Source organism: Canis lupus, chromosome 5 (assembly GCF_011100685.1).
Source record: "Canis lupus familiaris isolate Mischka breed German Shepherd chromosome 5, alternate assembly UU_Cfam_GSD_1.0, whole genome shotgun sequence".
Classification (NCBI taxonomy): domain Eukaryota; kingdom Metazoa; phylum Chordata; class Mammalia; order Carnivora; family Canidae; genus Canis; species Canis lupus.
In genome coordinates, this window is record NC_049226.1 from 27332730 (window position 1) to 27342293 (window position 9564).

General features: G+C 37.9%; 1 long non-coding RNA gene across 4 annotated transcripts in view; it reads right to left on the minus strand.

Moving 5' to 3' along the window:
• The window catches only part of LOC106558805, a 55898-nt gene extending 48758 nt beyond the window's left edge, over positions 1 to 7140 (minus strand). For 3 of the 4 annotated variants that reach the window (XR_005359355.1, XR_005359357.1, XR_005359356.1), the window contains exons 1-2: positions 6974 to 7138; positions 6660 to 6771 (exon numbers count right to left, since the gene is read on the minus strand). This is a non-coding gene — a long non-coding RNA (uncharacterized LOC106558805). Of the gene's footprint in view, positions 1 to 6659; positions 6772 to 6973 lie in introns of all 4 variants that reach the window. The other variant, XR_005359358.1, reaches the window with a different exon arrangement.
• Between the last annotated feature and the right edge of the window lie 2424 nt (positions 7141 to 9564).

Consider the following 9564-nt stretch of genomic DNA (forward strand, 5'->3'; position numbering starts at 1 on the left):
ATAACACCCAGTGCTCATCCTGTCAAGTGCCTCCCTCAGTGCCCGTCACCCATTCACTCCCACCCCCCGCCCTCCTCCCCTTCCACCACCCCTAGTTCATTTCCTAGAGTTAGGAGTCTTTATGTTCTGTCTCCCTTTCTGATATTTCCCACTTATTTTTCCTCCTTTCCCCTTTATTCCCTTTCACTATTATTTATATTCCCCAAATGAATGAGACCATATAATGTTTGTCCTTCTCCGATTGACTTATTTCACTCAGCATAATACCCTCCAGTTCCATCCATGTCGAAGCAAATGGTGGGTATTTGTCGTTTCTAATGGCTGAGGAATATTCCATTGTATACATAAACCACATCTTCTTTATCCATTCATCTTTCGATGGACACTGAGGCTCCTTCCACAGTTTGGCTATTGTGGACATTGCTGCTAGAAACATCCGGATGCAGGTGTCTCAGCGTTTCATTGCATCTGAATCTTTGGGGTAAATCCCCAATAGTGCAATTGCTGGGTCATAGGGCAGGTCTATTTTTAACTCTTTAAGGAACCTCCACACAGTTTTCCAGAGTGGCTGCACCAGTTCACATTCCCACCAACAGTGCAAGAGGGTTCCCCTTTCTCCACATCCTTTCCAACATTTGTGGCTTTGGCTTCCTGCCTTGTTAATTTTCCCCATTCTCACTGGTGTGAGGTGGTATCACATTGTGGTTTTGATTTGTATTTCCCTGATGGCAAGTGATGCAAAGCATTTTCTCATGTGCATGTTGGCCATGTCTATGTCTTCTTCTAAAACTTTGCTTTTAAGATCAGGGATAAGATAAGGATACCTACTATTGCCATTTTGATACCAAATAATACTGAAAGTCCTAATTAACTAGGCAAGAAATTTAAAAAAAAAAAAAAGAAAAAGAAAGGCATTTGAATTGGAAAGGAAGAAGTAAACTTGCCTCTTTTTGCAGAAAAATGATATTAGATATTTTTAAAAAGAACCTGAAGATGCCACCAAAGGCTTATTAGAACTAGTAAACAAATTTGGTAAAGTTACAGGATACAAGTCTCTACAAAAGTCAGTTGTCTTTCTATACACCAATGACAAACTATCAGAAAGAGAAATAAAGAAAATAATCCCTTTAAAATCACATCAAAAGGAATAAAATATAAAGGAATAAATTTAACCTATGGGATAAAAGACCTGTATGCTAGAAACTAGAAGACAATGATAAAAGAAAGTGAAGAATACACAAATAAATGAAATAGTATCTTGTGTTCATGGATTGCAAGAATTAATATTATCAAAATGTCCATTCTACTCAAAGCAATCTATAGATTCAATTCAATCTCTATTAAGGTTCCAATGGCAGTTTTTACAGATGTAGAAAATAACAATCATAAAATTTACATGGAACCACAAAACTCCCTGAATAGCCAAAGCCATCTTCTTTAGAAAGAAGAACAAAGCTTAAGGCATCATACTTCCTGATTTCAAACTACACTGTAAAGCAATAATAACAAAACAGTGTGATATTGGCATGAGAATAGACACATAGATCAATAGATCAGAAGAGAGAACCCAGAAATAAATGCATGAATATATGCTCAATTAATTTACCACAAAGGATCCAAGAATATACAATGGGAGAAAGGATAGTCTCTGATAAACGCTTTTGGAAAATTAAATACCCACATTAAGAATCATGAAAGCGGACTCCTATCTTTTCCATACACAAAAATCAACCAAAATGGATCAAAGAATTGACTGTAAGACCTGAAACTAAAACTTCTAGAAGAAAACAGAAGGGGTAAACTTTTTGACACTAGTCTAGTAAATATTTTTTTTTTTAGATTTGACCCCAAAATCAAATGCAACTAAAGCCAAATTAAAGTGGGACTATTTCAAACTATAAAAGTTTCTGCACAGCAAAGGAAACCATTAACAAAGTGAAAAGGCAACCTATAGAATGGGAGAAAACACTTGCAAATCATAAATCTATAAGACATCAATGTCCTAAATATATAATGATATCACACCCCTCACAGCAAAAAACAAAACAAAACAAAACAAAAAAACCTATGAATAATCTGATTAAAAATGGGCAAATGATCTGAATAGACATTTTTCCAAAATAAAGACACACAAATGGCTCACCAGTACATGAAAAAGGACTTGACATCACTAATCATCAGGAAAATGCAAATCAAAGCCACAATGAGTTATCACCTTACACCCGTTAAGATGTCTGTTAGCAAAATACAAGAGATGAATGATGCTGGTAAGAATATAGAAAAAAGAGAACCTGCACTGTTGGTGAGAATGTTAAATGATATAGCCATAATGGAAAACAGTCTGGAGTGTCCTCAAATAATTAAAAATGGGACTTCCTCATGATCTAGCAGTATCAGGTTTGGGTATATATCCCAAGCAAATAAAACCATTATTTCAAAGAGATATATGTATTCCCATATTCATTGCAGCATTATTTAAAATAACCAAGGTATGGAAATAACCTAAATATCTACCTACAGATAAAAGGATAAAAAAAGGATAAAGAAAATGTGGCATATATTATATAGAATATTATTTAGCCTTAAAAAGAGAAGAACATACTATCATATGAATGGAATAACCCGGAGAACATAATGCTATGTGAAAAAGCCAGACAGGGAAAAAAAGACAAATACTATAGTATATCACTTAAGTGTGGAACAAAAGAAGAAGAAAAAGAAGAAGACGGAGCAGGAGGAGGAGGAGGAGGAAGAGGAGGAGAAAGAGAAGGAGAAAGAATAGGTTAGGAGGAGGAGGAGGAGGAGAAGAAGAAGAAGAAGAAGAAGAAGAAGAAGAAGAAGAAGAAGAAGAAGAAGAAGGAGGAGGAGGAGGAGGAGGAGGAGGAGGAGGAGGAGGAGGAGGAGGAGAGGAATTAGATAAATTGAATTCATAGACACAGAGAATAGAAATATGGTTATGAATGCCTAAGGTATGGGGGAAATAGGGAAAGATTGGTGCAGGGCACAAACTTTCATTTGTAAGATTTATAAGGTCTGATAATCTAATGTAAAACATAGTCACTAGAGTTATTAGCACTGTATTGTATACTTGAAATTTGCTAACAAAGTAGAAGTTAAATGTTCTCAACATAAAGAAAAAAAGATAAAAATACCAAGTGATGGGTGATTAATTCTATCTTTTCATAGTGTGTATGTGTATACATTGTGCACTTTATTTTTTTAAGATTTTATTTATTTATTCATGAGAGACACAGAGAAAGAGAGAGAGGGGCAGAGACACAGGAAGAAGGAGAAGCAGGCTCCATGCAAGCCTGATGTGGGACTCCATCCTGGGTCTCCAGGATCACGTCCTGGGCCAAAGGCAGGCACTAAACCGCTGAGCCACACCCAGGGATCCCACATTCTACACTTTAAATATCTTACAATTTTATCAATTATACCTCAGTAAAGAAATTTAAACACCTAATAGAAATTAGCACTACTGAACTATATCCTTTAAAATGATTAAGGTAGGTGCACCAGGGGGTTCAGATGGTTGGTTAAGTGGCTGCCGTCTGTTCAGGTCATGATCCTGAGGACTTGGGATGGAGCCCCATATCAGGCTCCTTGCCCAATGGAGAGCCTGCTTCTCCCTCTGCCGCTCCGTCTCATTTGTTTTTTCTCTTTCTTTTTCTCTCTCTCTCGTGTGGCATGTGCGTGAGCCCAAATAAATAAATAAAATCTCTAAAAAAATAAATGAAGTTATTAAGATGGTAAAAAAAATAGATCTATGGAGTAAAGCATTTAAAAATTTTAAGTTACCATAAGACTTTACACTTGTATGGCATTTTCTGCATTTTGAAACCCTATGACATCCCTTATCTCAATTAATGTTTGTGTAAACCCGCAACCCCATAAGAATGCATTATTTTGCATTAAGGGAACCTGTTTTACAGGTGACTATGTGTGCTCAGGAGATTGACTCACCTAATGTATTAGTGACTGGAATATTGAGGTCTAAAAGTCTGATCTTATTTCTCTTTGTGTATTTTGTTTTCTAATATTTCAGGAAGAGAAAGTTAAGTGGAATTGGGCTTTCCAGATTATTCTAATGTGGTTGGCAGCTCTGACTGAGAGCTACTTTTCATAAAGTCTTGAGAATTGAGAGCTCCTGTGGAGTGAGCTATTTCCTAACAATCTGAAATTCATACTAGTCTTTTCAGCATTGCACAGAGACCTAGAAAGACACACTGTCACTCACAAGAAAGAAAACTCTGTGGTTGTCTCACTGGGAAACATTCACTTTATGTCATAGCCAATGCCTGCTCTATCATCTCATTTAAATCTCTACAAGGACATCAGTATTTCCTGTTTTCAAGAGTCTATGCCCTTGCACTTGAGGAAGAGAAAAGAAACAACCTTATTTTGCATCTGCGATTTATAACAATGCAATGTAGTTTTATTGGTGTTTTTTTTTAAGAAGTATGTGTGTGGGTCTGCCTTTCCTATCTGTATTCTTCAAGGCAGCACAAAGCTATATGCATATGAAAACGATACTGCTTATGAATCATCTATATTCTTAATCACTTCTGTTAATGCATTTGTGTACAGATGGTAGTCATTAGCCCTACATATGATTTATATAAACAGTATTTAAACAAGAAAAATCAATACCAGAAAAAGAAACCTTTCTACATGTGTAATGAAAAAAAAACAAAAAAACAAGAAAACAAAACCCAGTAATCTTCCATTTGGTGTCCCATCTCTCCTGATATCTCTCTACAAGATACGTATGCTTTCCTTCATCATTTCAACTGTTTAACATATTACATATTAATCTTGAAAATTCCATTACCATCCTTTATTACAGATTAAAGGGATCTTTCAAATACTACTTGAATATACATGAGTAAGAGACATGACCTTTGTCCAGCTGCTATTAGCGTGCTACATACACATTTTGTTTTATTTTTTGGCAGTATAAAAATACACTATATTCAATATTAAAACAATCATAAGTCTCCCCTTTTCCACTTTGTAGGCATGTAAAGCCATACTCTCTTTTTTTTCTACAACAGTGGTATCAAAATGTGACATCTTTTCTCTGAGAAGACATGGGAGCCAAAAATAGCGTGAACACAGTTTAGAAAAATACCATGCCACAGAAAGCCTCTCGTTCTAGCATCCAAACTATATAACAGGATGCTGCCTGTTTACCTCAGGCCAAAATTGTCATTTGCACCAAACTGGGCCTCCACATTTCCTCCGGCTAGTAGTCTATCATACATGTACTAGGGGCTTCTCTGAGCACTAGTGTTCATATTTACTCTACACTGAATTGGATTTTTGCCATCTATTAGGGGATTAGATGCACTACATCTCCTTACTTTTGTCTTTGTTGCCCATTCTAATCTGAACTGAAATAACTCAGCACTGGCATGTGTGGAGTTCACTTTGCAATTAGATACAAATATTGATATGAGAAATTTAATGCCAGGTCACAAATTAATAAATTCAAAGGAATTCAAGGTCAATAAGAGATTCATATCTACATTAACTGCATTGTCCTTTGGAACTAAAGCAGCTTCACATTTATTTTTGCTGCTAAAACTGTACCTATAGGCTTGCTGATCACACGGTGGCTGGAGAAAGTTGGACGAGGCAGCATGCACTTGGCAAAGTGGAGCCTTCCAGGCCCTCACCCTCAACTTCCTTTAGCAGACACGCTCAGGGTAAGTACTGGGGATGACACACAGCAGCCAGGCCATGGCTAAGACCAGAATTCCCATTCCAGACTCTCTTCTTCAAAAGGAAAGGGTTTAATTGAGTCCAAATGAAGACCATTTCTTCAAGTGTAAAATGTGAATTCAAATTCAAAGAACTTGCTCACCTTTAGAGTCTGTTTTTATGATTATCTCCAGAATGATTAAAAGTAAATTGTGGTGGATTATAATTAATCAATAGCCATCTACAACTCTTAATCGTCCTCTTTAACAGGGCTGAGTGACTCGTGCAAAGGCATTTGTTTTCCAGGAGAAGGAAGAGTGGAAGAATTTGAAAACTCCTCCGTCTCCCCACCAGGTATAGTTTCTCAAACCTGACTTATAAACCGAGATACAGGATGAGATTTCACGTGGGGCTAATTAAGGTCTTTGGTAGGACATGGGCTAACTACTATTTCTGAGATTTTATTTTATTTTATTTTTTAAAATATTTTATTTATTTATTCATGAGAGACACAGAGAGAGAGAAAGAGAGAGGCAGAGACAGATGGAGAAGCAGGCTCCATGCAGGGAGGCCGACGTGGGACTCGATCCCTGATCTCCAGGATCAGGGCTGAAGGTGGCGCTAAACCGCTGAGCCACCCAGGCTGCCCTATTCCTGAGATTTTAATAAAGTAAGAGACCTACCTAAATGCTGGACTTATTGACATTTAATAACCAAATGACTAGAAGGTGATTTTTCCTGGGGAGGTAAACGCTACTATTGAATGAATGTGGATACAGACAGGCCCCTGTTCTAAATGTTCTATTGGGATTAACTCATTGATCTCCAAAACAATCTAGTAAGATGGATGCTATTATTGGTCTCATTTTTCATATGTTAGAAGTGTGGCCCAGAAAGGTAAATTCCCCAAAATTTCATAATGAGGGAGCCGGGCATTACCTACAGGTTCATACCTTGAGTGGAACCCTAGCATCTCAAAGGCAGCCTGATGTCCTTTCTAGGGCCCAGCATCTGGTGGAAAGTGCAGATCACTTCAGTGAATGCAGTTTTATTCCTCGCTGCTGCCTGTAGTATAGAACAGAAAGAAACTTGCCTGGAGGCTTTCTTCCAGAGACAGTAGAAGTTTCTCACCCGTAAAGAGTCACTTGTAAACTACTGGCTGTGAGGATGAGAAAACATGAATTTTAGCTTCTGCCACGAACCATAAAGGATAATCCAAGAGCCAAAGTTGTGAGAAAAATGACCTTGAGCATCAGCAGTAACCAACCTTTATCTTCATTCTGGAACGTGTCAAGCTGTTTGTCTAATTGTCCTTCACACTTTCTACTACTTTCCTCCTCTTCCATGGGAGCTCAACTGTCTGTGTTCTCTGGAGGGAAAAATCAAACTGTAAGAGCAGCCAGGACAGCAGGCCCCAGACCCGCCCATGGACTTCCTGGAAGTGCTGACTCATTTAGAGTGCACTCCCAGACACGCAGCAGGGTCACCGCTTCACGGGTCCTGGCAGCAGCTGACTTCCTCCTCTTTTTTTTTTTTTTTTTTTTTGACTTCCTCTTCTTAACTCATCTCAAGTGCCCACCATTTGAATTCTACCCGAGGATCCACAATGAAGTTCTACTCTGTTGAAAAGTATACTTATCAGGCACTAACTGAGAGAGATACAGATGTGAACAAGTAAAAACAGGTCCTTGATAAACATATAGCATGGGGTCTTACCTGCAGCCTGCCACGGGAGCTGTGCCCTACTACTCAGAGGCCATGACACCAGCAACTACAACCATATCATAGCACCTGCTAACTATTAAGTGTTCTCTGTACACCTGACATTATGATAAACACTTTGCCAACTTGATCTTAATGAATCTTTGTAATTGCCTAATAAAAAAAAAGCTGCATTAATCTTATTTTATTAATGAAGAAACTTGGAAACACAAAACTTGGTAATTTTGCCAAGATCACACAGCCCAAACTCCTAGCCACTAAGGACAATGAAGACAAGGACGGGGAAGGGGAGATCTTTCTTTAATCTTATAATAACCTGGAAATCACAACTGTGTTCTTAAACTAGTTCTTGCTCTGGGAATTACAAAGGGTTGGTGTAGAGGAGTAGGGGTTCTTGAGCCTTGACAATTGGAGCAGGAGTGAACCACACAGCACAATGAAAATGTGTCTGCAAGCCCAAGTGGAATGAATACCCTCTCTAACTCTCTGGATACTTAGAAGCATGAGAGGAGCCAAGGATGGAGATATTCTTTCTGGGGTAGCTAACATGTTAGCTCCTTTGGAATGCCTTCAGTTATGTTTTTGTACTAGAAGACTTTTTGTGATTATTTTTAAAATTTAGGTCATAAAGCAAATTTGCAGTGAACTGCCCTATGACCTCTGCCTGTTGCTTCTTTCTTTAGCATCCTTGAGTTTGCTGGGGTTTTGAGTGGGATGGTTGTTGAGCCCATGGTCTCACCATGCAGCCTGGATCAGCATATATGCAGGGAAAAAAAATGTTCAGCTCTGCTAAGCAGTGGCGTAGTTTGGGCTGTGTTTATCTTCTTATGCAGGAATCAGGTGAGTCTGTACTTACCTACGAGGATGGGAATCACTCTTGGAAATTTGAGATAAATGGCATCGTGGCCTTGACTTGCCTTCAGTGGCGCCTCGGCAGCTACCTAATGTCTTCATCCCACTCCTTGCTCTTCAGGCTCCTAATGAGGCCTAATTTTATCAAGGTTCCATGTGCTCTTCTTCATATAACATACATGGAAAATAGTTGTTCATTCTTCAAGCAAATTAATTAATCAAGTTTTGAGAAGATGGAATTCAGAAAGCAACATGACTATCATATGGAAGCAGTCATGTGGTTCATTAGGAAATGAGGGAATCATGTCACTTTACTGAATCTTTTTTTTTTTTTTTTTTTTTGGTGTTCCCATTATGTCACTGTAATACAGTGAAAAACCAAACATCACCTTAAAAAACTAATTTTTAAAATACGTATACACAGTTAGCTATTATTTTCTATCAACTGTGGCTCACAATTTCTCAAATTTCCCAGTATTCACTGGAAATGCGACTGTGGAATTTTAGTAGATTTACTAGATGAAGCATTTTATTAGTTAAAAATGTTTTCTAGAATCCAGGGCAGATGTAATTTTAGGTTTGAAATGAGAATGATGCTGAAGACAGCATTCTTCCTCCTTGACCTTCTTCTCAAAACACATTGCTTCAGGGCTTTGCAGAAGAAAATGTGAAAGAAAAAATGATGTGTCAATTTCCACAAGACAAGCAAGGATATTAAATGTAGCCTGATTTGACTGATAAATCATTCTTGTACTCTTATCAAAATGCATCTTGCTTATTATAATTCTTAGACTTTTCTCTAAGCCATTTCCTAAGCCTACTTCTTAAAATGTATGATCTGAAATGTTGAAATCTCCAACCAGACCATCAAAAACATACATTTATAATAAATAAGTTGGGGCATCCCAGGTGGCTCAGCGGTTTAGCTCTGCCTACAGTCCAGGGTGTGATCCTGGAGTCCTGGGATGGAGTCCCACGTCAGGCTTCCTGTGTGGAGCCTGTTTCTCCCTCTGCCTGTGTCTCTGCCTCTCTCTCTCTCTCTCTGTCTTTCATGAATAAATAAATAAAATATAAAATATAAAATAAAATAAAATAGTCTAAAGCATTAAATTAAGACATTAGTACCCCATGGTATGTTAAACTATTCCTTAGATCTTCACATTGTTTTTGGTGAAAGGTCACATACAGAACTTGATTATGGTGACAGATAAGCATTGGAACAACACAATGAAAAGCAGTGAGATGAACAGTTAAGACATCCTGTATTTGCATGTCTCTATAAAC